Genomic DNA, 12,118 nt, shown 5'->3' with positions numbered 1-12,118 from the left:
TGTGGACTAGACTGTCTAAGGCCACAAGAATAGAGGTCACTATAACACGTTACACTGTTAACTTTTAGCAAACTTTACTTTTGTTGAAAACCTTGTAAGTTTGGGATTTTAATTATCCTTTGATATTAGTAAGACCTTGTTTAGTCTAAAATAACTTAGAATTAGTATAGATGACTTTAGATTTTTTTTTTTCCTTCAATTACTGGGGGGGGGGGGGTTGGGAACCATCTATCATCCTGTCTTGAAGGGAGTTCCTCCTAAGTCTGGTTGGATCTTTGTATGTTAATTAAGATTTAGATTCCCTGTTAGGAAACCTGCTGGGTTAATGAAATTTTCAGTGGTTAATGTTAAATCATTTTTTTTTTTTTTTTTTTTTTTTAACTTGAGATACTTCTGAACTGGTGAGGTGTGCTCACAATGGGGTTACCTCTAAAAGTTATTTTTCTATGTTCTTCTGTTAGCAAAGCAGTTGCTGCTGCAGATTGAATGCATTTGGGCCATCTGTAGGTTACTGGGTTAAGGATTTTTGATAGGAAGGCTACAGGTTGTCAGGGGCCTCAGAGCTTTCAGGCTACACCCTTGTTTACACTTACAACAAGGTGGTATTGTAGTGTTGTAGGGTCACAGAGAAGACCTTCAATTATCAATTATAGGTTTTAAATTTACCCTGGCTTTTTAAAGGAATGGGGTGCACTGCTTTTGTTTTCTTAACTACTTGTATATTTTTCTCTTTCTCTCTTTTTTTTATTTTTTTTATTTTTTTTATTTTTCAAAACCAGAACATTTATTGCATGACTAATCGCTGACATTCTTAAGATGAACTGGATGCTGCAACAGCTGCCCTCTTGGGTTTAGGTGTTGTTCCTTCACGGAATCCATGCCTGAATCTGCGGTATACAATTTTTAGGTGCCTCATTCGACCAGTTCCGGTGGTATTTCGTCTTTTAGCCTTGGCACTCCAGTTTTAGCCTTGGCCCTCTTGTGCTTGGCAGGGTAGCCACATTTGCCACAGGTCGACTTCTGAAGGTGGTAGGCCTTAGAGCCACAGCGGTGGCACAATGTGTGCGTCTTATTGCGACACTTTCCAAACGATGACGTTCCCTTCGTCATCTCGCTTCTGCAGCTGAGCCTCTTTCTCTCTTTGACTTTCTGTCTCTCTCTCTCTTTGACTTTCCTTTTGCCTCTGTCTCTTCCTCTCTCTCTGCCTCTCTCTCTCTCTCCCTCTCTTAACTCCCTCTTTGTCTCTCTTTCTCTTCTTCTCTGTCTTTTCCTCTCTCTCTTTGCCTCCTTTTCTCTCTGTCTCTTTCCTCTCTTTCTGCTGGTCTTTACTTGTCTCTGCCAACTGCTTATGCTGCTGCTCTCTCAACCAGTGTCTTGGTGGGGGTGGGGAATCTAAAACCAGCTGTAACCAAGTGTCTGTGTACAGGAACTGGTCTGGGTGCCCTGGCTTACAGGTTACCTTGTGCCATACCTTTGAAACAAGGGACCTGTCCAGGCTTTCTTCTGATGGCCAATCCCCCTCTAATGCTGGCCAGTCTATATTATACAAAGTTTTAAGTTTTCCTGGTGTCATAGTACTCCATAGTCTCCCTTAAATCCTTTCTTGAAAATTTTCAACGTAGTTCCTGGTGGGGTGAGTTTACTTTGTGCCTGATCCATGCTTCCTTGAGACAAAACACCAAGCTCATACCACATGCACACCACAAAACAAAGAACAGGTAAAAAAGGCACACACACACTTTGATAGTTTACACCAAACCAGAATCAAAACCACAATCAGAGTGTCAAGAAATTCAAGCCAGGTCAAAAACAAAACCAAAGTATCAAGCAATCCAAGTCAAGTCAAAAACAAAAACCAAAGTGCCAGTACAGGCATGTCATGGGTGATCAGGCCACACTTCCACTTGAATGGAGTGAACAAGTTCCAAAGACTAGTCTTACCAAGTTTCAGATGTCCGGACTCCAAGTGCCAGCTCCTTCCTGGTGTTCAACTACTACGTTGATCCTCCATGGGGGCCTGCCGTGCACTGCCCTGATGAGGCATTCCACCAGGGCAAATGCCTACCCAGGAGCGCTCTCAGGATCCCCATTGCTGGATCTGGCTGGAGTTCTCTGAAAGGGATGCTCCACAGGGCAGGCCTAAGCTGCCTAAGGGGCTGCCTTGGCCGTCTGTTAATCACCTTGCTTCCTGGTCAGGGGACCAAGAAATGTAGCAGGACAAGCCACAGACAAAACCCCTCAGACACCAAGTTAAAGAATGAAGGGCTTCATTCAGCCAGGAACTTTGGGAAGACTCATGTCTCCAAAAACCTAGCTCCCCACGTGAGCAATTCCTGTCCCTTTTAAGGGCTTACAACTCTGAGGGGGTCCGTGTGAGAGGGTCGTGATCAATTGAGCAATTGGGGGTACATGACTGAGGGCTGCATGCCCCAGTAATTAGAATGAAACAGAACAGGGCAGGATTTTCACAGTGCTTTTCCATACAATGCCTGGAATCTATAGATAACATAACCGGTTAGGTCAGGGGTCGATCTTTAACCAGGTCCAGTGCACGGCGCCAGGCTCTCTGCCTGTGGATTTCATTTCTGCTTTTTAGTTTTTACTTCTTCTTTCTTTGAAGGCAGAAATTGGGCTAAGACAATATGAGGGGTGGTCTCCTCCCATATTCATACTATTGGGTACATAAATTGACTACAATTTGTCTGGCACTATAATCCATTTCAAGGATCTTGTCCTCAAAGCTATTACATATTACAGTTTCTTGTTTTTAGCAGTGACTCAGATTGTTCAATCTTTTTTTATTGCTTTGGTCATTTTAGTCAGGCAAGCAATGACTAGGGAGATTCCTGTATGTTAGTTATCAGGTCGAGAAAATTATATCTAGAGTCTTAGTGCAGTGCCTGAAATATATTGAGTATTTTGAAACTGGAAGGTATTGTTTATATTACTTCATTTTACCAAGGTTCTCATTTCATGCTTGATAATATTTCAGTCCTGGATGAGGCTATTTTTAAAAATTCAATTTATGATTATGAATATTATAAGATCTTTTTGTTGTTTTTTCAACTCCATTTTTTTCTTTCTTCTTTCTTTTGTTTTTCTGTTACTAAAACTTACCTTTTCTCACCACTTTGGCTGTTTTGTCTTTTAGAATCTGGGTCTACTCACCATATCATTCATCCATTCATTTATTTTCTGTATTTTTTTTCCATTGATCATGGTTCTGTTCAGCTGGCAAGCATCAAGTAGCTTCACATTGGTCAGTTATCCTTCATTGACTTTCTCTCCTCCTTCTTAGTCTTCTCAATTTCCAGAAGTCTTCTTCACCTTTGCATAAAGTGAACAACTTACGTCCTATCTTTAACCAGATCCAAATAATTTTATCCTTCTGATAACTTCCTCCAATTCAGATATACATATTAATGAAAACTCACTTTAATGTCTGCAGTGTCTTTAGTGCCTTCAGAGGGCTTTAAAGCTGGAAGACATCATAGTGACCAACCCCATACCATCATTTTGCAAAAAGAAGACAGTAAATGAGACTGACTTATACAAGGTGACTTATACAAACACTATGCAGTGTGTATAAATGTTTGAAATTTTCTGATATATTTTAAATACTCAAAGGCCAATTTTCATAGTACCATCAAATCTCCCTCCGTAAGCCTGGGAAATCTACCCAGGTTACAAGAAATTTTTGAAAGAAGGTCTTTCTCTACCATCTTAAATAGCTTTCTTTATAAGAATGGCTGGTATCATGCTTGGTAAGGAACCAAAAATTAATGGTATATCTTTAAAGACTTCATGTTTGAGTTACACAAAAACTATGTTTCTCCTTTGTGCTTAAGTGGAGCATACTTGGTACTTTGTCTCATTACACAAAGACAACTAACAGAAATGTATTGCATACAAAAGCAAGGGCTAGAGATTCATAGAACTCTTTGGGTGACTAGAATTTAAAATAATGTCAGGAATAAACAATATGTTTGTTAAAGTTACCCCAAAAGTGTATGCTTGCAAAGATTATTACATACATGTAGAAATTCCACACATATGCCCCAACATGCACACATTCACCACACAGTCACATATACAGGACAAAACAGATATATCTTAACAAATGTGCAAATGGCTCATCATTGCTTGTTTCATTTTGTACTTATATGATTTTAAATAAATCACACTTCATCAGTCTCTGTCTTTTACACTTTTTCCAAAGATAATTATATATTTACTTAATCTTTATTTCATTAAAGTTATAATTTTAACTGGATGGGTAGTCTCATTCTAAATACTTTCAAAGTAAATGTTTTGGCACAAAAATGATTGATATGGGACAGGTGCAGTGGCTCATGCCTGTAATCCCAGCACTTTGGGTGGTCCAGGCTGGCAGATTACTTGAGGTCAGGAGTTCAAGACTAGTCTCAACATGGTGAAACTCTGTCTCTAGTAAAAATACAAAAAAAAAAAAAAAAAAAAAAAAAAATTATCCAGGCATGGGTTCATGCACCTGTAATCCCAGCCACTTGGGAGGCTGAGGCAGGGGAATTGCTTGAACCAGGGAGGTGGATGTGGCAGTGAGCTGAGATTGCATCATTGCACCCCAGCTTGGGCAACACAGCAAGACTCCATTAAAAAAAAAAAAAAAAAAAAAGAGAGAGATTGATATGCAGCAATCACTTTAAAATCATTTGTAGTTACAATATGATTCCTAACACTCTACTTACAATTAATTGGGGTCTCAAAATGATTTCAAGCAAGTATGATTTTAAATAAGTTTTTAAACAACATCCTACTCAGCACATTTGCATAACAAGCACCTCTAAACAAATTTATAAATGTTTCAATCTTTTCTAACATCTTTTAAATAACTTCATGACAAATGTAAATTTTCCTCCTTGTTTTTTGGGAAGTACCAGTCAGAGGTGGATTTGAGTGACATCTCTTTTAAAAGAGAACCAAGGAGACCAACAACTCAAATAATCTAAAACCTTCACTTGTTATTGTCACAATGACTGCCTGAGCTTTAAAAAAGTAAAGAACCATTAATGATACAATGTAAATAATTGTGTAGGCTCTGAGATGATTAGTTAGGGAGGTGGCAGAATTATCCTGTCAAAAATAAAGTATTTTTAAATATCTAAAAAGGAACTGGATATCGTGAATTCTAAGCATGAAAACCAAGACATCCAATGCTACTATGCCCAGAATAATAATAATTAAAAATAGGATTCTATATTTTCAACAAAAATGCTCATAAAGAAAACATTGAAGTTGTTCTCTATGTCTCTTAATCCTCAGTTCTCTATAAAATACTATCCTAGCAGTTAATCTGTGTCAAAATTGAAATGACACATCTTACAGTCATCGTTATTGCTATTAGTATAATAGGTTATATATTGATCATTGTATGTTACTACTTGCTTTGAACTTTTTACATTTTAGATCTCTTCCTTCTCACAGCAACCCTATGGAATAGTTACCATTATTATGCTCAATATACATATGTGAGAAGTATAATTTGGCATAATTTGGAGACTATAAGTGACTTGGTCAAAGTCACTCAGCTAGTATGAGGCAGAAGTAGAATTTGAATACAAGTCAATCTCCACTGTCTTCAAAATGTCTTTAAGATAGGTTTTCTTTTTACTTTTCTTTCTTTCTTTCTTTCTTTCTTTCTTTCTTTCTTTCTTTCTTTCTTTCTTTCTTTCTTTCTTTCTTTCTTTCTTCTTTCTTTCTTTCTTTTTGAGACACGGTTTCTCTCTATGTACTAGGCTGGAGAGCAGTGGCACGATTATAGCTCACTGCAGCCTCAACCTCCCAGGTTCAAGCATTCCTCCCACTTTAGCCTCCTGAGGAGCTGGAACAACAGGCATGTGCCACCATGCCCATCTAATTAATTTTTTTTTTTTTTTTTTTTTTTTTTTTTTGTGGAAACTAAGTTTCACTATATTGCTGCAGGGAAGACTCAAACTCCTGGGTTCAAACAGTCCTCTCATCTCAGTCTCCCAAAGTATTTGTCCTATTTTACTGTATAATGTTTGAAAGCACACAATTCCCTCATTACACTTAAACATATATTTTCTTAATAAGTCTGATGTATTCCTTAGGAAATGTTGTAAGAAATAGTATTACTTGTTGAAATAACTTTTTAAAAAGTTTCTGATAAATATTGCCAAGCTGCTTTCAGAAATTATATTACTGCCACAGGATGTGAGAGTATTCTTTTTATTTCTACCTAGCACATAATAAGTATTATTTTAAATTTTGTTTATTTGATAGGCAGATACATTTCTATTTTCATGTTGCTTATTCATTTTAATAGAGTATTTTATATAAAAACAAAAAATAAAACATTAACCTTAGACTGTTGGCAGTTAAAAATACCTCTCAACATACTTTACTATGTTGTCAATATTTATTAGTTACTTCAATATTCAATGAGCTCTTTCTGTTTACTAGAAATTCTACAAAGTTCTAAAGTTTAATAAAAATGAGGTCCACTTTAGTCCTTGAGGAGCCTTGGGAAGAAGCAATATGAGAGCAGTAATAAGGAGTGAAAAGGTGCTGTTGAGCCCCAATAAGCTTGTCATTCTGCCTGTGTAGTCTATGAAAACTTCATGGAAGCATGGAAGAGGTGGCATTTTTACTATGTCTTGAAGGATAAAGAGACATTTGCAAAGTAGATTATAGGACTATCTTAGGGAAGGCATAGAGTGTAACTAAGCTCAGGAGGCAAGAAAACAAAAGTCCGATTTAAGGAATGGTACGATACTAAATTTTAACTGAACATCAAATGACTGGTCTCAGAATTACAAGGGATGGAGCATGAAATAATTTTTAACAAGCATTGAAGAGCCTTTTTGTGTGTAGAATGAGTGTCAATAAATAGAATCACTATTTAATTATAGTAAACTATTTCAGACTTGATAAGCCATTTAAAAAATATGTTCAAAATTGTAATTTCAGGATCTGGTTATTTGTGTTAATGACTCTAATTTTGCAGCAAAGTATTTTAAAATATTCTCATGATGATAATCGTTACCTTTATAACATGATTTCAAATCTTCTGCTTAGTAGCTACATTTGTCTCATCCAATTGTATATCTCATAACTTCTCAGGATGCCTAACCATTGATCCAGAAAGAACATTACCTTTTTGTCTGTAACAAACAGTATTCTGGCTTTGATCTCAGCCATTTTACTAATTTTGTTCTCACATGAGATGTCTTCACTCCACTCTCCTCTCCACTCCTCATATTTAACTAATCCATCAAGGCTAAGCTTGAATGCCTACACTTATAAAAGTCTTCCAGCCCTTATTGGAAGAAATTCTGAATTTCTACAGCACTGATATTTGCCATATCCCAAATTTTGCATGTTATACAACTACATATTTTTTCTTCTCTGATTTCACAGTTTGTAAAATTAAGCTTTTGGGGGATTATGCATTATTTTCTACTTTACAGACAAAGAAAATTAGACTGCAAAACTGTCTAAAGGTTATACTAATGATTATTTTGTGCATTTGTTAATTTATTCATTTTTCAAGTAGGTATTGTATGCCTAGCACATACAAGGCACTTGTCATGAACAAATGAACATGGTTCATATTCCTTAGAGGAGTTTAGGGCCTAACAGGGGAGCTAGATGTATAAACACATTTTTTAAATTTATATTATATAGAGGTGGCACAATGAAGGAAATCAACAACTTAACCAATGTGGTTGGATATGAGTGTGTGAAATACAATGAACATTTCATAGAAGGGAATAATACATATAAGTTTGTGAGGAATGGAGCTTTTAACAGGCCAATAAAGGAGATATATATTTCCAGATGAAGAAATAGCATATCCTAATGAGCAGAGGAAGACATTTCAGGGAAAATAAGATTCTGTGCGTTATGGGGTTAGGAATGGGAATAACACAAGATGAAACTAATAAGTTAGAAAAGTGCTTTTATAACTTGAATTTGAATTGAGTTTTTCTTGACGTTGAGGGGATACTCTTAAAGCAATTCATCAGTATGTTGCCAGGACCACATTTGTGTATTCAAAATATTACCCTTGTAGAATGGTGGAAAATGGACTGAGGATAGAATAAATAAAAAACAAGTGGGAAAAATTAAGAACCCATTTTAGTAGTCCAGGTAAGAAATGTTAAGGACCTTAATGTTGGTTGCAGAAAGAGGGAAATAAATATTTTGTAAAAATATTTTTTTTCAGATAAAATAGACAATATTTTTTGACTCATTGGATATATCAAGTGAAGGGAGAGAGCAACCAAGGAGGATAACTAGATTTTACTGCTTAGATAACCAGGTGGTGAATTAGCCAAGACACTCTGGGTAGGAAAAGAAGCTATTTAAGTGGGATGTTGGATGCCAAATTCAGTTTTATAATTGCTGATTAGAGGCTATTGTTGACCCAGGAAGTGGTCACATAAGTCACCTATTCAGTATATTTGTTGTATTAGTCCATTTTCACACTGTGATAAAGATATTACCTTAGACTGGGTAATTTAATGAAGAAATGAGGTTTAATTGACTCACAGTTCTGCATGGCTAGGGAGGCCTCAGGAAACTTACAATCATCGTGGAAAGCAAAGGGGAAGCAGGCACCTTCTAATATGGCAGGAGAGAGCGAGAGAGAGAGAGAGCGCAAAGGGGAAGTGCCACACTTTAAAACCATCAGATTTCATGAGAACTCACTGTCATGAGAATAGCATGGGGGAAACTTCCCTCATGATCTAGTCACCTCCCACCAGGTGCCTTCCTTGATATGTGGGGATTACAATTTGAGATGAGATTTGGATGGGACACAGAGCCAACCATATTATTCTTCCCTGGACCCTCTAAAAAGCTCATGTCCTTTTTACATTTCAAAACCAATTATGCCTTCTCAACAGACCTTCAAAGTCTTAACTCATTGTTGCATTAACTCAAAAGTTCAAGTCCAAAGTCTCATTTGGGTCAAAGCAAGTCCTTTATGCCTATGAGCCTGTAAAATAAAAAACAAGTTCATTACTTCCAAAATACAATGTGGGTACAGGCAGTGAGTGAATGCTCCCATTCCAAATGGGAGACATTGACCAAAACAGAGGGACCACAGGACCCATGAAGGTCCAAAACCCAGCAGGGTGTTCATCAAATCTTAAAACTCCAAAGTAATCTCCTTTGACCCCATGTCTCACAACCAGTGAATGCTGATGCAAGGGGTGGGCTCCCATGGCCTTGAGCAGCTCCATCCCTGTGGGTCTGGAAGGTACAGCCCCTACAGCTGCTTTCACAGACTGGCATTGACTGCCTGCAGCTTTTCTAGGTGCACAATGTAAGCTGCCAGTTGATCTACCATTCTGGGGTCTGGAGGATGGTGGCCCTTTTCTCACAGCTCCATTGAGAAGTGCCTTCATGGGGACTCTGTGTGTGGGCTCCAACACAGCCCTAGTAGAAGTTCACCATAAGGGCTCCACCCTATCAACAGACTTCTGCCTTGACATCCATGTGTTGCCACACATCCTTTGAAATCTAGGTGAAGGTTCCCAAAGCTCAACTCTTATCTTCTGTGCACTTGTAGACCCAACACACATGGAAACCAGCAAGGTTTTGGGCTTGTACCCTCTGAAGCAATGGCCTGAGCTATACCTTGACCCCTTTTAGCCATGGCTAGGAGTGGAACAGCTGGGAGCTGGGATGCAGGGCACAAAGTCCTGTGGGTGCACAGAGCATCTGGGCCCTGGGAACCATTTTTCCTTCCTAGGCTTCTGGATCTGTGATAGGAAGGGCTGCCATGAAGATCTCTGACATGCCTTGGAGACATTTTCTCCACTGTCTTGATTATAAACATTTGGTTTTTCTTTACTTATGCAAATGTCTGCAACTGGCTTAAATTTCTCCCCAAGGAATGTGTTTTTCTTTTCTACGACATGGTCAGGTGGCAAATTTTCCAAACTTTTATGCTCTTCCCCTTTAAACATAAGTTCCAATTTCAAATCATCTTTTTGTGAGTACATATAAATGAATGCTTTCACAAAAAGCCAGGTCACCTGTCATTGCTGCTTAGAAATTCCTTCTGCCAGGTACTCTAAATGATCTCTCAAGGTCAAAGCTCACAGATCCCTAGGGCAGGGGCAAAATTCATCCAGCCTCTTTGCTAAAGCATAGCAAAAATGACCTCTGCTTCAGTTCCTCATCTCCATCTTGATTCCATCTCAACCTGGACTTATTGTCTATAAAACTATAAGTATTTTGGTCAAAATTATTCAACAAATCTTTAGGAAGTTCCAAACTTTACCACATCTTCCTATCATCTTCTGAGCCCTCTAAACCTGTCCAACCTCTTACTGGTACCCATTTCCAAAATCACTTCCACATTTTCAGGTTATCTTTATAGCAGCACCTCCACTACACTGGTACCAATTGTCTATATTATTCTTCTTTCACACTACTATAGAGATACAACCTGAATTTATGAAGAAAATAGTTCTAATTCACTCGTGGTTCTTCATGGCTGAGTAGGCCTCAGGAAACTTACAATCATGGCAGAAGGTGAAGGGGAAGCAGACATTACATGGTGGCAGGAGAAGAAGAGAGCAAGCAAATGGGAAGTGCAGCACGTTAAAACCATCAGATCTCATGAGAACTCACTCACTGTCATGAGAACAGCATGAAAAAAAACACCCCTGTGATCCATTCACCTCCCAACAGGTCCTTCCATGGACACTGTGGGGATTACAATTCGAGATGAGATTTGGGTGGGACACAGAGCAAACCATATCACCTGTCTTCCTCTTAGAAGAAAGTTCTGAGCTGAAAATATAGATTTGGAAGTCATTAGAATGGAAATGGGTAAAATCACTCAGAAATATGGTCACAAATAAAAAGCACAGCAGACCAGACATATACTTCTGAGAGACAAGCTGCCTAAAGGCTCCTGTTTCAAAACAGAAATCTCTGTTTTGATCCTGGAAATACAAAGGTATTATTGGGACAAATATATTTAACAAATTAGAGACAACTTAAGATCTATAATGGTACAGGTAAGAAGGAAACTCCAGGAGACTATTTGTATTTCAGATGATTAAATTTTCCTGTCTATAAAACTCTCCTTGGGAACTGGAACCAGATGAGGTTCAAAACAAAATTAAGTACAATTAACTTTTAATTTACTGATTTAATGCCCACTACTAAATACATTTTCCATTTTGAATGTCACGTACTAATGATAAGCAACTCATCTGGAACTTGGCTAACTTTGGCAATTTAATATCTAACTTTAAAATTCTGGCTAGACAACATATTTGGAGGTTAAAAATTCTACCAGCTGGGCATGGTGGCTCATGCCTATAATTCCAGAACTTTGGGAGGCCAAGGAGTGCAAATCATGAGATCAGTAGTTCGAGACCAGCCTGGCTAACATTGTGAAACCCTGCCTCTACTAAAAATACAAAAAGTTACCTGGGCATGGTGGTGGGCAGTTGTAATCCCAGCTGCTTGGGAGGGTGAGGCAGGAGAATCACTTTAACCTGGGAGGCGGAGGTTGCAGTGAGCCAAGATCGTGCCACTGCACCCCGGCCTGGGCAACAGTGCAAGACTCCATCTCAATTAAAAAAAAAAAAAATTCTTCCACCCATAAATGGTGAGATGTACCCCAACTCAGACAAAAAGAGGTAAAATAATGAAGAGGAGCTAGAAGGACCTTGAGAAAAACAATGTCCTGAAACTCTGTTACATGTTTCAAAGACCTTATGCAACATAAGTAATAGAATAATTCATTTGCTTTTACTAATGGGCATTACTAAGGAGCCCTAATTTCTGCAGATTGAGGATTGAATGTGAAACACAAAACTAGAAGGAGCATATACAGAGACTTGAGGAGAGGAATACAGGAGTAAGTAAAAAGAGTCAGTTTATAGATTGTGCATTTAAAATCACAATTATGTAATGAGTATTTTCACATTTGTTCTTTATTGCTTTTAACTATTTCTATTGCAAGCTCCTCAATGAAAGAAATAATCTGACACTTCTCTTGCTTCCTCCCCTCTGTCCGTCCTTCCTTACCTCCCTCCTTCCATCACTCCATTCCTTCCTTCCTTCCTTCCTTCCTTCCTTCCTTCCT

General features: G+C 38.1%; 1 pseudogene across 1 annotated transcript; it reads right to left on the bottom strand.

The window, feature by feature from the left end:
- Positions 1–756: 756 nt before the first annotated feature.
- On the bottom strand, positions 757–1,114 carry LOC111543535 (annotated as a pseudogene). Its single transcript, XR_002731902.2, has one exon. The product of XR_002731902.2 is annotated as a 60S ribosomal protein L37 pseudogene (transcript).
- Between the last annotated feature and the right edge of the window lie 11,004 nt (positions 1,115–12,118).

Source organism: Piliocolobus tephrosceles, chromosome 2 (assembly GCF_002776525.5).
Source record: "Piliocolobus tephrosceles isolate RC106 chromosome 2, ASM277652v3, whole genome shotgun sequence".
Lineage (NCBI taxonomy): Eukaryota > Metazoa > Chordata > Mammalia > Primates > Cercopithecidae > Piliocolobus > Piliocolobus tephrosceles.
This window is presented reverse-complemented; position numbering and strand designations above follow the sequence as displayed.